Genomic DNA, 20,173 nt, shown 5'->3' with positions numbered 1-20,173 from the left:
CATAGATCCCCTCTATTTGTCGAGTTAAAGCCCCTGTAAGATCATGCATTTTCGGACACTAGAACGAAATCTTCCTGCGGATATCGCGGTTTCGGTGATGATTTAAGGAGAAATTGACTGTCCTTAGAGTTGTATGGGAGAGAAATGAGTTCATACTTCATGAATACATGAACATATTATGATATGGGCGGGCTTCTAAGTCAAAACAATAACGAACTCAACTGCATCTCTACCGTGTATCGCGTAGTGCATTGCCTAGTGTATTCGTAGTGTATTTTAGCGGAGACATTATTTCCCATTATTTCCGCACTTTGGCCACGCCAAACGTCTTTTTTATTCGTGGAAGTTAATCTGCTCTGTAAATTTTATTCTACACAGGAAGAATCCATACTAGGTATTGCAATATTTCATGTCTATTGGTGTTTTTGTGTACAGGAGCGCACCAGACAGTGAACCGTGGCGATGTGTTCAGTGCTGGTGCTGTCAGTAGACTGAATCTGATTGGCCATAGCGATCACTACTATGGGTCGGGATCACGTGATGTGACGTCACCGCGGTATCCTCCTTGGGAGACAAGACCACTAATGAATATTCATAGGTTGGAGGGTCCAGGCCTATCTATTAGACGAGTGCATGTTTTTTACTCTCAAGTACATATTTGGAGAGGTATTGAAAAAATATTTGTTGTGGCAAGTCTACAGATATAAAGAAATTATTTGATGAAAAAATTAATTTCGAATTTTGCTAATTGGGTAATAGGGGGCGTGTTTTGAGTTTTTTCTGCCAGTTGGCTGAAAAGAGTGGAAATATCAAAGTCTGTCTAATTTGTCGATTAAAAAAAAATTTCCGTGGTCAATCACCATTTTATTTTTCACCATTTACTTGCCCGACTGTCCGGAATAACATAATCTAAATTTCAGATTCACAACACCACGCGTTCTTTGATGCGTCGCGGTCAAACATTGACAATTTAACTGCTAAAAGGCTTAAAAAATCAATTGTGGTCTTGTCTCGCGGGCAGTTGTCCAATGCTGGATGTGTAAAACAATCCGGGTTTTTGTACACTCCGGACGGACCGGCCTCGTCCTGTCGCGAGGAAGGGCGATCACGATGACGAAATGGACTGCGCACAGGAGACTAGTTATTCGCAAAGGTCCTCGGGATTACCTTTTTGCACTCATATTTTTTGCAGTGATTTTAATTTTTGTTTTTATGAAGTTAGTACCAGCGACATAAATAGACCTTGGGTTTTTTTGGAGAAAAACTTCATGTTGCAGTTGGTATTATACTGAAGTGGTATCTGGGTAAAACTCGTTAAAAACTCAGTAGAGTCGGTTGGCTACACACTATATAAAGTCTCGTCGTGTCAGGTAAAATTCCATCCTCATTTGTGTGTAATTATTATTCTGTTTGATGCGAGAGAAAAGGGTTAAATTGCCGAAAAATGCAACCACGAACAAAGCAAAATTGACAAGATAAATAAAAACAAAGTGCAAAAACGTGCGCTAGCCGGGAATCGAACCTGGATCTATTGCTTGGAAGGCAACAATGCTAACCTTTACACCACCAGCGCCTCATGGAGATCATAGGCATTAGTGTGCAATATGAACAATGGCCTTGCTGAACGCGATTAGTCAGGCGGCGAAGAGTGTTACGTAGGAATCGTACAGGGATTGAATGACCATTCATATCTGTGTGTCAGTACAGCGTACTTCTTATCATCGCCAATTATTTATCAAAATATGCGGGAGACAAGCAAGGAGGATACCGCGGTGACGTCACGGCTTTTCCAAGATGGCGCTTCATATTGTAAACAAACTCGATCCACGGCCAAGGGAAAATCAAGTCATCAAAAAAGTTAGATTTTTCGCATCAAATCAGAGTTATTAGTACTTTTCTGCTATGAAATAAGTCTTCAGACAATAAGCTATCATTTGAATAATGAAAAGTGCTGTTTTGATGGGGAAAAATAGGGTTTTTTAAACCAAATAGCCGGCACCGATCTTCCAAAATTAGCGATGGTTTCAAAACAGTCTCCCAGATATGGGGCAATCTCTTCATTATCATAATGGGATTTGGAGGTATGTTTACAGATTTTACAAGTTCGAGACCTGTTATACCTAAAACTCGCATAGATCCCCATAGATCCCCTCTATTTGTCGAGTTAAAGCCCCTGTAAGATCATGCATTTTCGGACACTAGAACGAAATCTTCCTGCGGATATCGCGGTTTCGGTGATGATTTAAGGAGAAATTGACTGTCCTTAGAGTTGTATGGGAGAGAAATGAGTTCATACTTCATGAATACATGAACATATTATGATATGGGCGGGCTTCTAAGTCAAAACAATAACGAACTCAACTGCATCTCTACCGTGTATCGCGTAGTGCATTGCCTAGTGTATTTCGTAGTGTATTTTAGCGGAGACATTATTTCCCATTATTTCCGCACTTTGGCCACGCCAAACGTCTTTTTTATTCGTGGAAGTTAATCTGCTCTGTAAATTTTATTCTACACAGGAAGAATCCATACTAGGTATTGCAATATTTCATGTCTATTGGTGTTTTTGTGTACAGGAGCGCACCAGACAGTGAACCGTGGCGATGTGTTCAGTGCTGGTGCTGTCAGTAGACTGAATCTGATTGGCCATAGCGATCACTAATATGGGTCGGGATCACGTGATGTGACGTCACCGCGGTATCCTCCTTGGGAGACAAGACCACTAATGAATATTCATAGGTTGGAGGGTCCAGGCCTATCTATTAGACGAGTGCATGTTTTTTACTCTCAAGTACATATTTGGAGAGGTATTGAAAAAATATTTGTTGTGGCAAGTCTACAGATATAAAGAAATTATTTGATGAAAAAATTAATTTCGAATTTTGCTAATTGGGTAATAGGGGGCGTGTTTTGAGTTTTTTCTGCCAGTTGGCTGAAAAGAGTGGAAATATCAAAGTCTGTCTAATTTGTCGATTAAAAAAAAAATTCCGTGGTCAATCACCATTTTATTTTTCACCATTTACTTGCCCGACTGTCCGGAATAACATAATCTAAATTTCAGATTCACAACACCACGCGTTCTTTGATGCGTCGCGGTCAAACATTGACAATTTAACTGCTAAAAGGCTTAAAAAATCAATTGTGGTCTTGTCTCTATTTACACTACATTTTGGGTCAATATAGTGAAAAATTTGAATGTGCTCAAATCACTCTAATTCATTTAGAATATTGTATTGCTGATGATTTAAGGTCAAAACAAGCCTAAATAATGAGAAAAAAACTTAATTTGACCCAAATAAGAGTCAACCTAACCCCGGTCTAAGTTCGGTTTCATTTTTACAAGTCTTGTTGTGTTGCCATTCATTTTGTAATTTCTTTGAAACTACTTAGGCCTTGATTCTGAAAGTTGTGCCCTAAGCAGCAAAGATATTCCTAAATCACATCCTAAAGTTTCAGCTCCATAGCTTGCTTATTCTGGCCAGGGCAGGTCTTTGAATTTGGTGCTGTTGGGTGCAAAATCATGACTTTTTGTCGATTTTGTCCTCTTTCGTCGCTTTGGCACAGTTGTACCACTCTTTGAAATGTCTCTCATTTCTCCAAAAATGTCCAGATATGACTTTCCTTTGTTGGAGAGTTGTGGGATGTCATGTACATTAGTTTGAAAAAAATCTCAAAATGTTAACCCCTGAAATGTACCTTCATTGAGACAAGACCACTAATGAATATTCATAGGTTGGAGGGTCCAGGCCTATCTATTAGACGAGTGCATGTTTTTTACTCTCAAGTACATATTTGGAGAGGTATTGAAAAAATATTTGTTGTGGCAAGTCTACAGATATAAAGAAATTATTTGATGAAAAAATTAATTTCGAATTTTGCTAATTGGGTAATAGGGGGCGTGTTTTGAGTTTTTTCTGCCAGTTGGCTGAAAAGAGTGGAAATATCAAAGTCTGTCTAATTTGTCGATTAAAAAAAAAATTCCGTGGTCAATCACCATTTTATTTTTCACCATTTACTTGCCCGACTGTCCGGAATAACATAATCTAAATTTCAGATTCACAACACCACGCGTTCTTTGATGCGTCGCGGTCAAACATTGACAATTTAACTGCTAAAAGGCTTAAAAAATCAATTGTGGTCTTGTCTCTATTTACACTACATTTTGGGTCAATATAGTGAGAAATTTGAATGTGCTCAAATCACTCTAATTCATTTAGAATATTGTATTGCTGATGATTTAAGGTCAAAACAAGCCTAAATAATGAGAAAAAAACTTAATTTGACCCAAATAAGAGTCAACCTAACCCCGGTCTAAGTTCGGTTTCATTTTTACAAGTCTTGTTGTGTTGCCATTCATTTTGTAATTTCTTTGAAACTACTTAGGCCTTGATTCTGAAAGTTGTGCCCTAAGCAGCAAAGATATTCCTAAATCACATCCTAAAGTTTCAGCTCCATAGCTTGCTTATTCTGGCCAGGGCAGGTCTTTGAATTTGGTGCTGTTGGGTGCAAAATCATGACTTTTTGTCGATTTTGTCCTCTTTCGTCGCTTTGGCACAGTTGTACCACTCTTTGAAATGTCTCTCATTTCTCCAAAAATGTCCAGATATGACTTTCCTTTGTTGGAGAGTTGTGGGATGTCATGTACATTAGTTTGAAAAAAATCTCAAAATGTTAACCCCTGAAATGTACCTTCATTGAGACAAGACCACTAATGAATATTCATAGGTTGGAGGGTCCAGGCCTATCTATTAGACGAGTGCATGTTTTTTACTCTCAAGTACATATTTGGAGAGGTATTGAAAAAATATTTGTTGTGGCAAGTCTACAGATATAAAGAAATTATTTGATGAAAAAATTAATTTCGAATTTTGCTAATTGGGGAATAGGGGGCGTGTTTTGAGTTTTTTCTGCCAGTTGGCTGAAAAGAGTGGAAATATCAAAGTCTGTCTAATTTGTCGATTAAAAAAAAAATTCCGTGGTCAATCACCATTTTATTTTTCACCATTTACTTGCCCGACTGTCCGGAATAACATAATCTAAATTTCAGATTCACAACACCACGCGTTCTTTGATGCGTCGCGGTCAAACATTGACAATTTAACTGCTAAAAGGCTTAAAAAATCAATTGTGGTCTTGTCTCTATTTACACTACATTTTGGGTCAATATAGTGAGAAATTTGAATGTGCTCAAATCACTCTAATTCATTTAGAATATTGTATTGCTGATGATTTAAGGTCAAAACAAGCCTAAATAATGAGAAAAAAACTTAATTTGACCCAAATAAGAGTCAACCTAACCCCGGTCTAAGTTCGGTTTCATTTTTACAAGTCTTGTTGTGTTGCCATTCATTTTGTAATTTCTTTGAAACTACTTAGGCCTTGATTCTGAAAGTTGTGCCCTAAGCAGCAAAGATATTCCTAAATCACATCCTAAAGTTTCAGCTCCATAGCTTGCTTATTCTGGCCAGGGCAGGTCTTTGAATTTGGTGCTGTTGGGTGCAAAATCATGACTTTTTGTCGATTTTGTCCTCTTTCGTCGCTTTGGCACAGTTGTACCACTCTTTGAAATGTCTCTCATTTCTCCAAAAATGTCCAGATATGACTTTCCTTTGTTGGAGAGTTGTGGGATGTCATGTACATTAGTTTGAAAAAAATCTCAAAATGTTAACCCCTGAAATGTACCTTCATTGAGACAAGACCACTAATGAATATTCATAGGTTGGAGGGTCCAGGCCTATCTATTAGACGAGTGCATGTTTTTTACTCTCAAGTACATATTTGGAGAGGTATTGAAAAAATATTTGTTGTGGCAAGTCTACAGATATAAAGAAATTATTTGATGAAAAAATTAATTTCGAATTTTGCTAATTGGGTAATAGGGGGCGTGTTTTGAGTTTTTTCTGCCAGTTGGCTGAAAAGAGTGGAAATATCAAAGTCTGTCTAATTTGTCGATTAAAAAAAAAATTCCGTGGTCAATCACCATTTTATTTTTCACCATTTACTTGCCCGACTGTCCGGAATAACATAATCTAAATTTCAGATTCACAACACCACGCGTTCTTTGATGCGTCGCGGTCAAACATTGACAATTTAACTGCTAAAAGGCTTAAAAAATCAATTGTGGTCTTGTCTCTATTTACACTACATTTTGGGTCAATATAGTGAGAAATTTGAATGTGCTCAAATCACTCTAATTCATTTAGAATATTGTATTGCTGATGATTTAAGGTCAAAACAAGCCTAAATAATGAGAAAAAAACTTAATTTGACCCAAATAAGAGTCAACCTAACCCCGGTCTAAGTTCGGTTTCATTTTTACAAGTCTTGTTGTGTTGCCATTCATTTTGTAATTTCTTTGAAACTACTTAGGCCTTGATTCTGAAAGTTGTGCCCTAAGCAGCAAAGATATTCCTAAATCACATCCTAAAGTTTCAGCTCCATAGCTTGCTTATTCTGGCCAGGGCAGGTCTTTGAATTTGGTGCTGTTGGGTGCAAAATCATGACTTTTTGTCGATTTTGTCCTCTTTCGTCGCTTTGGCACAGTTGTACCACTCTTTGAAATGTCTCTCATTTCTCCAAAAATGTCCAGATATGACTTTCCTTTGTTGGAGAGTTGTGGGATGTCATGTACATTAGTTTGAAAAAAATCTCAAAATGTTAACCCCTGAAATGTACCTTCATTGAGACAAGACCACTAATGAATATTCATAGGTTGGAGGGTCCAGGCCTATCTATTAGACGAGTGCATGTTTTTTACTCTCAAGTACATATTTGGAGAGGTATTGAAAAAATATTTGTTGTGGCAAGTCTACAGATATAAAGAAATTATTTGATGAAAAAATTAATTTCGAATTTTGCTAATTGGGTAATAGGGGGCGTGTTTTGAGTTTTTTCTGCCAGTTGGCTGAAAAGAGTGGAAATATCAAAGTCTGTCTAATTTGTCGATTAAAAAAAAAATTCCGTGGTCAATCACCATTTTATTTTTCACCATTTACTTGCCCGACTGTCCGGAATAACATAATCTAAATTTCAGATTCACAACACCACGCGTTCTTTGATGCGTCGCGGTCAAACATTGACAATTTAACTGCTAAAAGGCTTAAAAAATCAATTGTGGTCTTGTCTCTATTTACACTACATTTTGGGTCAATATAGTGAGAAATTTGAATGTGCTCAAATCACTCTAATTCATTTAGAATATTGTATTGCTGATGATTTAAGGTCAAAACAAGCCTAAATAATGAGAAAAAAACTTAATTTGACCCAAATAAGAGTCAACCTAACCCCGGTCTAAGTTCGGTTTCATTTTTACAAGTCTTGTTGTGTTGCCATTCATTTTGTAATTTCTTTGAAACTACTTAGGCCTTGATTCTGAAAGTTGTGCCCTAAGCAGCAAAGATATTCCTAAATCACATCCTAAAGTTTCAGCTCCATAGCTTGCTTATTCTGGCCAGGGCAGGTCTTTGAATTTGGTGCTGTTGGGTGCAAAATCATGACTTTTTGTCGATTTTGTCCTCTTTCGTCGCTTTGGCACAGTTGTACCACTCTTTGAAATGTCTCTCATTTCTCCAAAAATGTCCAGATATGACTTTCCTTTGTTGGAGAGTTGTGGGATGTCACGTACATTAGTTTGAAAAAAATCTCAAAATGTTAACCCCTGAAATGTACCTTCATTGAGACAAGACCACTAATGAATATTCATAGGTTGGAGGGTCCAGGCCTATCTATTAGACGAGTGCATGTTTTTTACTCTCAAGTACATATTTGGAGAGGTATTGAAAAAATATTTGTTGTGGCAAGTCTACAGATATAAAGAAATTATTTGATGAAAAAATTAATTTCGAATTTTGCTAATTGGGTAATAGGGGGCGTGTTTTGAGTTTTTTCTGCCAGTTGGCTGAAAAGAGTGGAAATATCAAAGTCTGTCTAATTTGTCGATTAAAAAAAAAATTCCGTGGTCAATCACCATTTTATTTTTCACCATTTACTTGCCCGACTGTCCGGAATAACATAATCTAAATTTCAGATTCACAACACCACGCGTTCTTTGATGCGTCGCGGTCAAACATTGACAATTTAACTGCTAAAAGGCTTAAAAAATCAATTGTGGTCTTGTCTCGCGGGCAGTTGTCCAATGCTGGATGTGTAAAACAATCCGGGTTTTTGTACACTCCGGACGGACCGGCCTCGTCCTGTCGCGAGGAAGGGCGATCACGATGACGAAATGGACTGCGCACAGGAGACTAGTTATTCGCAAAGGTCCTCGGGATTACCTTTTTGCACTCATATTTTTTGCAGTGATTTTAATTTTTGTTTTTATGAAGTTAGTACCAGCGACATAAATAGACCTTGGGTTTTTTTGGAGAAAAACTTCATGTTGCAGTTGGTATTATACTGAAGTGGTATCTGGGTAAAACTCGTTAAAAACTCAGTAGAGTCGGTTGGCTACACACTATATAAAGTCTCGTCGTGTCAGGTAAAATTCCATCCTCATTTGTGTGTAATTATTATTCTGTTTGATGCGAGAGAAAAGGGTTAAATTGCCGAAAAATGCAACCACGAACAAAGCAAAATTGACAAGATAAATAAAAACAAAGTGCAAAAACGTGCGCTAGCCGGGAATCGAACCTGGATCTATTGCTTGGAAGGCAACAATGCTAACCTTTACACCACCAGCGCCTCATGGAGATCATAGGCATTAGTGTGCAATATGAACAATGGCCTTGCTGAACGCGATTAGTCAGGCGGCGAAGAGTGTTACGTAGGAATCGTACAGGGATTGAATGACCATTCATATCTGTGTGTCAGTACAGCGTACTTCTTATCATCGCCAATTATTTATCAAAATATGCGGGAGACAAGCAAGGAGGATACCGCGGTGACGTCACGGCTTTTCCAAGATGGCGCTTCATATTGTAAACAAACTCGATCCACGGCCAAGGGAAAATCAAGTCATCAAAAAAGTTAGATTTTTCGCATCAAATCAGAGTTATTAGTACTTTTCTGCTATGAAATAAGTCTTCAGACAATAAGCTATCATTTGAATAATGAAAAGTGCTGTTTTGATGGGGAAAAATAGGGTTTTTTAAACCAAATAGCCGGCACCGATCTTCCAAAATTAGCGATGGTTTCAAAACAGTCTCCCAGATATGGGGCAATCTCTTCATTATCATAATGGGATTTGGAGGTATGTTTACAGATTTTACAAGTTCGAGACCTGTTATACCTAAAACTCGCATAGATCCCCATAGATCCCCTCTATTTGTCGAGTTAAAGCCCCTGTAAGATCATGCATTTTCGGACACTAGAACGAAATCTTCCTGCGGATATCGCGGTTTCGGTGATGATTTAAGGAGAAATTGACTGTCCTTAGAGTTGTATGGGAGAGAAATGAGTTCATACTTCATGAATACATGAACATATTATGATATGGGCGGGCTTCTAAGTCAAAACAATAACGAACTCAACTGCATCTCTACCGTGTATCGCGTAGTGCATTGCCTAGTGTATTTCGTAGTGTATTTTAGCGGAGACATTATTTCCCATTATTTCCGCACTTTGGCCACGCCAAACGTCTTTTTTATTCGTGGAAGTTAATCTGCTCTGTAAATTTTATTCTACACAGGAAGAATCCATACTAGGTATTGCAATATTTCATGTCTATTGGTGTTTTTGTGTACAGGAGCGCACCAGACAGTGAACCGTGGCGATGTGTTCAGTGCTGGTGCTGTCAGTAGACTGAATCTGATTGGCCATAGCGATCACTAATATGGGTCGGGATCACGTGATGTGACGTCACCGCGGTATCCTCCTTGGGAGACAAGACCACTAATGAATATTCATAGGTTGGAGGGTCCAGGCCTATCTATTAGACGAGTGCATGTTTTTTACTCTCAAGTACATATTTGGAGAGGTATTGAAAAAATATTTGTTGTGGCAAGTCTACAGATATAAAGAAATTATTTGATGAAAAAATTAATTTCGAATTTTGCTAATTGGGTAATAGGGGGCGTGTTTTGAGTTTTTTCTGCCAGTTGGCTGAAAAGAGTGGAAATATCAAAGTCTGTCTAATTTGTCGATTAAAAAAAAATTTCCGTGGTCAATCACCATTTTATTTTTCACCATTTACTTGCCCGACTGTCCGGAATAACATAATCTAAATTTCAGATTCACAACACCACGCGTTCTTTGATGCGTCGCGGTCAAACATTGACAATTTAACTGCTAAAAGGCTTAAAAAATCAATTGTGGTCTTGTCTCTATTTACACTACATTTTGGGTCAATATAGTGAGAAATTTGAATGTGCTCAAATCACTCTAATTCATTTAGAATATTGTATTGCTGATGATTTAAGGTCAAAACAAGCCTAAATAATGAGAAAAAAACTTAATTTGACCCAAATAAGAGTCAACCTAACCCCGGTCTAAGTTCGGTTTCATTTTTACAAGTCTTGTTGTGTTGCCATTCATTTTGTAATTTCTTTGAAACTACTTAGGCCTTGATTCTGAAAGTTGTGCCCTAAGCAGCAAAGATATTCCTAAATCACATCCTAACGTTTCAGCTCCATAGCTTGCTTATTCTGGCCAGGGCAGGTCTTTGAATTTGGTGCTGTTGGGTGCAAAATCATGACTTTTTGTCGATTTTGTCCTCTTTCGTCGCTTTGGCACAGTTGTACCACTCTTTGAAATGTCTCTCATTTCTCCAAAAATGTCCAGATATGACTTTCCTTTGTTGGAGAGGTGTGGGATGTCATGTACATTAGTTTGAAAAAAATCTCAAAATGTTAACCCCTGAAATGTACCTTCATTGAGACAAGACCACTAATGAATATTCATAGGTTGGAGGGTCCAGGCCTATCTATTAGACGAGTGCATGTTTTTTACTCTCAAGTACATATTTGGAGAGGTATTGAAAAAATATTTGTTGTGGCAAGTCTACAGATATAAAGAAATTATTTGATGAAAAAATTAATTTCGAATTTTGCTAATTGGGTAATAGGGGGCGTGTTTTGAGTTTTTTCTGCCAGTTGGCTGAAAAGAGTGGAAATATCAAAGTCTGTCTAATTTGTCGATTAAAAAAAAAATTCCGTGGTCAATCACCATTTTATTTTTCACCATTTACTTGCCCGACTGTCCGGAATAACATAATCTAAATTTCAGATTCACAACACCACGCGTTCTTTGATGCGTCGCGGTCAAACATTGACAATTTAACTGCTAAAAGGCTTAAAAAATCAATTGTGGTCTTGTCTCGCGGGCAGTTGTCCAATGCTGGATGTGTAAAACAATCCGGGTTTTTGTACACTCCGGACGGACCGGCCTCGTCCTGTCGCGAGGAAGGGCGATCACGATGACGAAATGGACTGCGCACAGGAGACTAGTTATTCGCAAAGGTCCTCGGGATTACCTTTTTGCACTCATATTTTTTGCAGTGATTTTAATTTTTGTTTTTATGAAGTTAGTACCAGCGACATAAATAGACCTTGGGTTTTTTTGGAGAAAAACTTCATGTTGCAGTTGGTATTATACTGAAGTGGTATCTGGGTAAAACTCGTTAAAAACTCAGTAGAGTCGGTTGGCTACACACTATATAAAGTCTCGTCGTGTCAGGTAAAATTCCATCCTCATTTGTGTGTAATTATTATTCTGTTTGATGCGAGAGAAAAGGGTTAAATTGCCGAAAAATGCAACCACGAACAAAGCAAAATTGACAAGATAAATAAAAACAAAGTGCAAAAACGTGCGCTAGCCGGGAATCGAACCTGGATCTATTGCTTGGAAGGCAACAATGCTAACCTTTACACCACCAGCGCCTCATGGAGATCATAGGCATTAGTGTGCAATATGAACAATGGCCTTGCTGAACGCGATTAGTCAGGCGGCGAAGAGTGTTACGTAGGAATCGTACAGGGATTGAATGACCATTCATATCTGTGTGTCAGTACAGCGTACTTCTTATCATCGCCAATTATTTATCAAAATATGCGGGAGACAAGCAAGGAGGATACCGCGGTGACGTCACGGCTTTTCCAAGATGGCGCTTCATATTGTAAACAAACTCGATCCACGGCCAAGGGAAAATCAAGTCATCAAAAAAGTTAGATTTTTCGCATCAAATCAGAGTTATTAGTACTTTTCTGCTATGAAATAAGTCTTCAGACAATAAGCTATCATTTGAATAATGAAAAGTGCTGTTTTGATGGGGAAAAATAGGGTTTTTTAAACCAAATAGCCGGCACCGATCTTCCAAAATTAGCGATGGTTTCAAAACAGTCTCCCAGATATGGGGCAATCTCTTCATTATCATAATGGGATTTGGAGGTATGTTTACAGATTTTACAAGTTCGAGACCTGTTATACCTAAAACTCGCATAGATCCCCATAGATCCCCTCTATTTGTCGAGTTAAAGCCCCTGTAAGATCATGCATTTTCGGACACTAGAACGAAATCTTCCTGCGGATATCGCGGTTTCGGTGATGATTTAAGGAGAAATTGACTGTCCTTAGAGTTGTATGGGAGAGAAATGAGTTCATACTTCATGAATACATGAACATATTATGATATGGGCGGGCTTCTAAGTCAAAACAATAACGAACTCAACTGCATCTCTACCGTGTATCGCGTAGTGCATTGCCTAGTGTATTTCGTAGTGTATTTTAGCGGAGACATTATTTCCCATTATTTCCGCACTTTGGCCACGCCAAACGTCTTTTTTATTCGTGGAAGTTAATCTGCTCTGTAAATTTTATTCTACACAGGAAGAATCCGTACTAGGTATTGCAATATTTCATGTCTATTGGTGTTTTTGTGTACAGGAGCGCACCAGACAGTGAACCGTGGCGATGTGTTCAGTGCTGGTGCTGTCAGTAGACTGAATCTGATTGGCCATAGCGATCACTAATATGGGTCGGGATCACGTGATGTGACGTCACCGCGGTATCCTCCTTGGGAGACAAGACCACTAATGAATATTCATAGGTTGGAGGGTCCAGGCCTATCTATTAGACGAGTGCATGTTTTTTACTCTCAAGTACATATTTGGAGAGGTATTGAAAAAATATTTGTTGTGGCAAGTCTACAGATATAAAGAAATTATTTGATGAAAAAATTAATTTCGAATTTTGCTAATTGGGTAATAGGGGGCGTGTTTTGAGTTTTTTCTGCCAGTTGGCTGAAAAGAGTGGAAATATCAAAGTCTGTCTAATTTGTCGATTAAAAAAAAATTTCCGTGGTCAATCACCATTTTATTTTTCACCATTTACTTGCCCGACTGTCCGGAATAACATAATCTAAATTTCAGATTCACAACACCACGCGTTCTTTGATGCGTCGCGGTCAAACATTGACAATTTAACTGCTAAAAGGCTTAAAAAATCAATTGTGGTCTTGTCTCTATTTACACTACATTTTGGGTCAATATAGTGAGAAATTTGAATGTGCTCAAATCACTCTAATTCATTTAGAATATTGTATTGCTGATGATTTAAGGTCAAAACAAGCCTAAATAATGAGAAAAAAACTTAATTTGACCCAAATAAGAGTCAACCTAACCCCGGTCTAAGTTCGGTTTCATTTTTACAAGTCTTGTTGTGTTGCCATTCATTTTGTAATTTCTTTGAAACTACTTAGGCCTTGATTCTGAAAGTTGTGCCCTAAGCAGCAAAGATATTCCTAAATCACATCCTAAAGTTTCAGCTCCATAGCTTGCTTATTCTGGCCAGGGCAGGTCTTTGAATTTGGTGCTGTTGGGTGCAAAATCATGACTTTTTGTCGATTTTGTCCTCTTTCGTCGCTTTGGCACAGTTGTACCACTCTTTGAAATGTCTCTCATTTCTCCAAAAATGTCCAGATATGACTTTCCTTTGTTGGAGAGTTGTGGGATGTCATGTACATTAGTTTGAAAAAAATCTCAAAATGTTAACCCCTGAAATGTACCTTCATTGAGACAAGACCACTAATGAATATTCATAGGTTGGAGGGTCCAGGCCTATCTATTAGACGAGTGCATGTTTTTTACTCTCAAGTACATATTTGGAGAGGTATTGAAAAAATATTTGTTGTGGCAAGTCTACAGATATAAAGAAATTATTTGATGAAAAAATTAATTTCGAATTTTGCTAATTGGGTAATAGGGGGCGTGTTTTGAGTTTTTTCTGCCAGTTGGCTGAAAAGAGTGGAAATATCAAAGTCTGTCTAATTTGTCGATTAAAAAAAAATTTCCGTGGTCAATCACCATTTTATTTTTCACCATTTACTTGCCCGACTGTCCGGAATAACATAATCTAAATTTCAGATTCACAACACCACGCGTTCTTTGATGCGTCGCGGTCAAACATTGACAATTTAACTGCTAAAAGGCTTAAAAAATCAATTGTGGTCTTGTCTCGCGGGCAGTTGTCCAATGCTGGATGTGTAAAACAATCCGGGTTTTTGTACACTCCGGACGGACCGGCCTCGTCCTGTCGCGAGGAAGGGCGATCACGATGACGAAATGGACTGCGCACAGGAGACTAGTTATTCGCAAAGGTCCTCGGGATTACCTTTTTGCACTCATATTTTTTGCAGTGATTTTAATTTTTGTTTTTATGAAGTTAGTACCAGCGACATAAATAGACCTTGGGTTTTTTTGGAGAAAAACTTCATGTTGCAGTTGGTATTATACTGAAGTGGTATCTGGGTAAAACTCGTTAAAAACTCAGTAGAGTCGGTTGGCTACACACTATATAAAGTCTCGTCGTGTCAGGTAAAATTCCATCCTCATTTGTGTGTAATTATTATTCTGTTTGATGCGAGAGAAAAGGGTTAAATTGCCGAAAAATGCAACCACGAACAAAGCAAAATTGACAAGATAAATAAAAACAAAGTGCAAAAACGTGCGCTAGCCGGGAATCGAACCTGGATCTATTGCTTGGAAGGCAACAATGCTAACCTTTACACCACCAGCGCCTCATGGAGATCATAGGCATTAGTGTGCAATATGAACAATGGCCTTGCTGAACGCGATTAGTCAGGCGGCGAAGAGTGTTACGTAGGAATCGTACAGGGATTGAATGACCATTCATATCTGTGTGTCAGTACAGCGTACTTCTTATCATCGCCAATTATTTATCAAAATATGCGGGAGACAAGCAAGGAGGATACCGCGGTGACGTCACGGCTTTTCCAAGATGGCGCTTCATATTGTAAACAAACTCGATCCACGGCCAAGGGAAAATCAAGTCATCAAAAAAGTTAGATTTTTCGCATCAAATCAGAGTTATTAGTACTTTTCTGCTATGAAATAAGTCTTCAGACAATAAGCTATCATTTGAATAATGAAAAGTGCTGTTTTGATGGGGAAAAATAGGGTTTTTTAAACCAAATAGCCGGCACCGATCTTCCAAAATTAGCGATGGTTTCAAAACAGTCTCCCAGATATGGGGCAATCTCTTCATTATCATAATGGGATTTGGAGGTATGTTTACAGATTTTACAAGTTCGAGACCTGTTATACCTAAAACTCGCATAGATCCCCATAGATCCCCTCTATTTGTCGAGTTAAAGCCCCTGTAAGATCATGCATTTTCGGACACTAGAACGAAATCTTCCTGCGGATATCGCGGTTTCGGTGATGATTTAAGGAGAAATTGACTGTCCTTAGAGTTGTATGGGAGAGAAATGAGTTCATACTTCATGAATACATGAACATATTATGATATGGGCGGGCTTCTAAGTCAAAACAATAACGAACTCAACTGCATCTCTACCGTGTATCGCGTAGTGCATTGCCTAGTGTATTTCGTAGTGTATTTTAGCGGAGACATTATTTCCCATTATTTCCGCACTTTGGCCACGCCAAACGTCTTTTTTATTCGTGGAAGTTAATCTGCTCTGTAAATTTTATTCTACACAGGAAGAATCCATACTAGGTATTGCAATATTTCATGTCTATTGGTGTTTTTGTGTACAGGAGCGCACCAGACAGTGAACCGTGGCGATGTGTTCAGTGCTGGTGCTGTCAGTAGACTGAATCTGATTGGCCATAGCGATCACTAATATGGGTCGGGATCACGTGATGTGACGTCACCGCGGTATCCTCCTTGGGAGACAAGACCACTAATGAATATTCATAGGTTGGAGGGTCCAGGCCTATCTATTAGACGAGTGCATGTTTTTTACTCTCAAGTACATATTTGGAGAGGTATTGAAAAAATATTTGTTGTGGCAAGTCTACAGATATAAAGAAATTATTTGATGAAAAAATTAATTTCGAATTTTGCTAATTGGGTAATAGGGGGCGTGTTTTGAGTTTTTTCTGCCAGTTGGCTGAAAAGAGTGGAAATATCAAAGTCTGTCTAATTTGTCGATTAAAAAAAAATTTCCGTGGTCAATCACCATTTTATTTTTCACCATTTACTTGCCCGACTGTCCGGAATAACATAATCTAAATTTCAGATTCACAACACCACGCGTTCTTTGATGCGTCGCGGTCAAACATTGACAATTTAACTGCTAAAAGGCTTAAAAAATCAATTGTGGTCTTGTCTCGCGGGCAGTTGTCCAATGCTGGATGTGTAAAACAATCCGGGTTTTTGTACACTCCGGACGGACCGGCCTCGTCCTGTCGCGAGGAAGGGCGATCACGATGACGAAATGGACTGCGCACAGGAGACTAGTTATTCGCAAAGGTCCTCGGGATTACCTTTTTGCACTCATATTTTTTGCAGTGATTTTAATTTTTGTTTTTATGAAGTTAGTACCAGCGACATAAATAGACCTTGGGTTTTTTTGGAGAAAAACTTCATGTTGCAGTTGGTATTATACTGAAGTGGTATCTGGGTAAAACTCGTTAAAAACTCAGTAGAGTCGGTTGGCTACACACTATATAAAGTCTCGTCGTGTCAGGTAAAATTCCATCCTCATTTGTGTGTAATTATTATTCTGTTTGATGCGAGAGAAAAGGGTTAAATTGCCGAAAAATGCAACCACGAACAAAGCAAAATTGACAAGATAAATAAAAACAAAGTGCAAAAACGTGCGCTAGCCGGGAATCGAACCTGGATCTATTGCTTGGAAGGCAACAATGCTAACCTTTACACCACCAGCGCCTCATGGAGATCATAGGCATTAGTGTGCAATATGAACAATGGCCTTGCTGAACGCGATTAGTCAGGCGGCGAAGAGTGTTACGTAGGAATCGTACAGGGATTGAATGACCATTCATATCTGTGTGTCAGTACAGCGTACTTCTTATCATCGCCAATTATTTATCAAAATATGCGGGAGACAAGCAAGGAGGATACCGCGGTGACGTCACGGCTTTTCCAAGATGGCGCTTCATATTGTAAACAAACTCGATCCACGGCCAAGGGAAAATCAAGTCATCAAAAAAGTTAGATTTTTCGCATCAAATCAGAGTTATTAGTACTTTTCTGCTATGAAATAAGTCTTCAGACAATAAGCTATCATTTGAATAATGAAAAGTGCTGTTTTGATGGGGAAAAATAGGGTTTTTTAAACCAAATAGCCGGCACCGATCTTCCAAAATTAGCGATGGTTTCAAAACAGTCTCCCAGATATGGGGCAATCTCTTCATTATCATAATGGGATTTGGAGGTATGTTTACAGATTTTACAAGTTCGAGACCTGTTATACCTAAAACTCGCATAGATCCCCATAGATCCCCTCTATTTGTCGAGTTAAAGCCCCTGTAAGATCATGCATTTTCGGACACTAGAACGAAATCTTCCTGCGGATATCGCGGTTTCGGTGATGATTTAAGGAGAAATTGACTGTCCTTAGAGTTGTATGGGAGAGAAATGAGTTCATACTTCATGAATACATGAACATATTATGATATGGGCGGGCTTCTAAGTCAAAACAATAACGAACTCAACTGCATCTCTACCGTGTATCGCGTAGTGCATTGCCTAGTGTATTTCGTAGTGTATTTTAGCGGAGACATTATTTCCCATTATTTCCGCACTTTGGCCACGCCAAACGTCTTTTATATTCGTGGAAGTTAATCTGCTCTGTAAATTTTATTCTACACAGGAAGAATCCGTACTAGGTATTGCAATATTTCATGTCTATTGGTGTTTTTGTGTACAGGAGCGCACCAGACAGTGAACCGTGGCGATGTGTTCAGTGCTGGTGCTGTCAGTAGACTGAATCTGATTGGCCATAGCGATCACTAATATGGGTCGGGATCACGTGATGTGACGTCACCGCGGTATCCTCCTTGGTTCTTCTGTTGGTTCATCAGTAAACTATTTTTTTAAACTTGTTTGATACTTTTCCAACTTTGTTTCAGCTCTAAGATAGTAGAAAAACGCATTAAGCCTGTCTACACTAGCAAACATTCACCAACAATTGTTGGCCAACATGAGCTAAAATCATGTTGGCGAATGTTAGGGGACCCGTCCACACTATCAAACACAGGCAAACAAGTTTGTTTAAGTTTAGCCGTGTTTGGCATGAATTTGAGGGCAATTTGGAGGGAAAATCAGTCATTTCTCTCCATTTTTCTTTAAAACAATGGAGAACCACAGGAAGAAAGCATGCCTAGGTGCTTCAGCAGCAATTCTTTCAGTTGTGATTAACCCTCGTCGCCGCTGCAACTGACAAAAGCCATACTTGTGGAAAAAGCATGCATGGGGCCTATCACTGCCTCCTTCAAGAGTTAAGGGCCTCAGACCCCAAAAGCCTCAAGAATTTCCTGCGGATGGATGAAGCTTTTCGTATTCTGAAATTTAATGTTTAATTTCTTGAAATTGCCATTCTCTATCTTTCATTGAGGCTGCCATTTTGTCCCAGTAGCTCCATCACATGATCCAAATTTGTTCCCTGATTGGCTGCTAATTGCCCAACACCAACCAACATGTTTTTCAGAAGGTGCATGGCCTAACATTGGCCAACATTGGCCAACAAGTTTGCTGATGTTTTCACTTGTTTTTCGACCCGTCCACACTGGCAAACAATAGCAAACATGCCTCTGCAACAAGGCCCAACACGATGTTGGCTAACAACTGTTGGTTCATGTTTGCTAGTGTAGACCGGGCTTTATTCATTATTTTCAGTACGAGCAAGTCCTGGCGCGAAATACCGTGTCCGCCACGTGAGCGCTCGCCGCTATAAAATAAGATGCAACGTCATTTCCATCTATCGTCACAGTTGCGGGGTCATCGAGCACCATCAGCGTGACGTCGGAAAAACCGATACCAGCACGATCACGTCAAGGGATAGTTCCTAGCTCAAGGAAACGGCTTACTGGACTTTGCGCAATATTTCGCCCAAAAAATATTCTACGCAACGGTCCCTAGGTGACTTTTCCTATTCATAATACACAGCCTGTCCATCCTAGATCGTGGTTACATGGGGAGTAATCGTTGTAAAATTAGGCCGAACGCAAAGACAGTTTACCCGGGTACCACTATGTTTACGATGCGAACAAGCCGTGTAAGTCATTATCCAGCATTTTTTTCATTGAACATTTGCGGGTACAGCGTCACAGGGAGCAGCATTGAACGGTAAACAGGTTCACATCATATTCAGACAACGGCTTGTAACGGCCATACAGGAAACGATTCGTATCAAAAATCGACGATCACAACTATTCGCTTGCTGAGAGTATACATTACGCGCATACATTACATTCAGACATTTGAGCTTCCAAGCTTTGAGAAATAACAGGTCATGTGCGAATTTGGCATGTAATTTTGGTAATTTACGTGAGTACATTTTCAACCCCGAAAAGTGTGATGAAGTTATGCTTTTATTTAGTAAAAATCGGTAGGCATGTCCAACAAGACATGTGTCTCAGCTGCCTGGGTGGGTGTGGGTCATCACTCAAAAGTCGTTCTCTGCAATGCATGCAAGCACTGCGTGTGTGTTTGATTTGTGTATACAATGTACGTTACCCTCTCTACTTCAAATGAATGAACCTCATAAGGGTTTGATTAATAAATTGTTTGTCGTACCTTCTTCGATCGAGGTCCGAACAAATTTTCAGGCTAGAGTACCGGGGTAAAACATAATGGTCGCTCCCCCATTTCGCTCGTTTCGTTTCGTTGCGCAAAGTCCAGTAAGCCCAAGGAAACGCCCTACTAGTGCAACGTTCCTTGTGACAATAGTCGATGCTTGGCGAGCTAAATCGTGTCGAATTGGAGTCAATGCCGGGAATAATTAAGTCAT

At 39.0% G+C, this 20,173-nt stretch overlaps 1 protein-coding gene and 5 non-coding genes across 6 annotated transcripts in view; all 6 read right to left on the bottom strand.

Annotated features, from left to right (window-relative positions):
• LOC135502719 (sodium-dependent phosphate transporter 1-A-like) overlaps positions 1 to 20,173 on the bottom strand; it is a 149,966-nt gene that overhangs the window by 50,106 nt on the left and 79,687 nt on the right. The window lies entirely within an intron of this gene.
• Positions 1,502 to 1,573, bottom strand: Trnag-ucc (transfer RNA glycine (anticodon UCC)). The gene has a single exon. It is a non-coding gene; the product is annotated as a tRNA-Gly (tRNA).
• On the bottom strand, positions 8,608 to 8,679 carry Trnag-ucc (transfer RNA glycine (anticodon UCC)). Its single transcript has one exon. It is a non-coding gene; the product is annotated as a tRNA-Gly (tRNA).
• Trnag-ucc (transfer RNA glycine (anticodon UCC)) lies at positions 11,742 to 11,813 on the bottom strand. The gene has a single exon. It is a non-coding gene; the product is annotated as a tRNA-Gly (tRNA).
• On the bottom strand, positions 14,876 to 14,947 carry Trnag-ucc (transfer RNA glycine (anticodon UCC)). Its single transcript has one exon. It is a non-coding gene; the product is annotated as a tRNA-Gly (tRNA).
• On the bottom strand, positions 17,017 to 17,088 carry Trnag-ucc (transfer RNA glycine (anticodon UCC)). The gene has a single exon. It is a non-coding gene; the product is annotated as a tRNA-Gly (tRNA).

This window comes from Lineus longissimus, chromosome 19, assembly GCF_910592395.1.
Source record: "Lineus longissimus chromosome 19, tnLinLong1.2, whole genome shotgun sequence".
NCBI classification, from domain to species: Eukaryota; Metazoa; Nemertea; class Pilidiophora; order Heteronemertea; family Lineidae; genus Lineus; species Lineus longissimus.
Note: the sequence above shows the minus strand (reverse complement) of the source record. Positions and strands in the feature narration are given on the sequence as shown.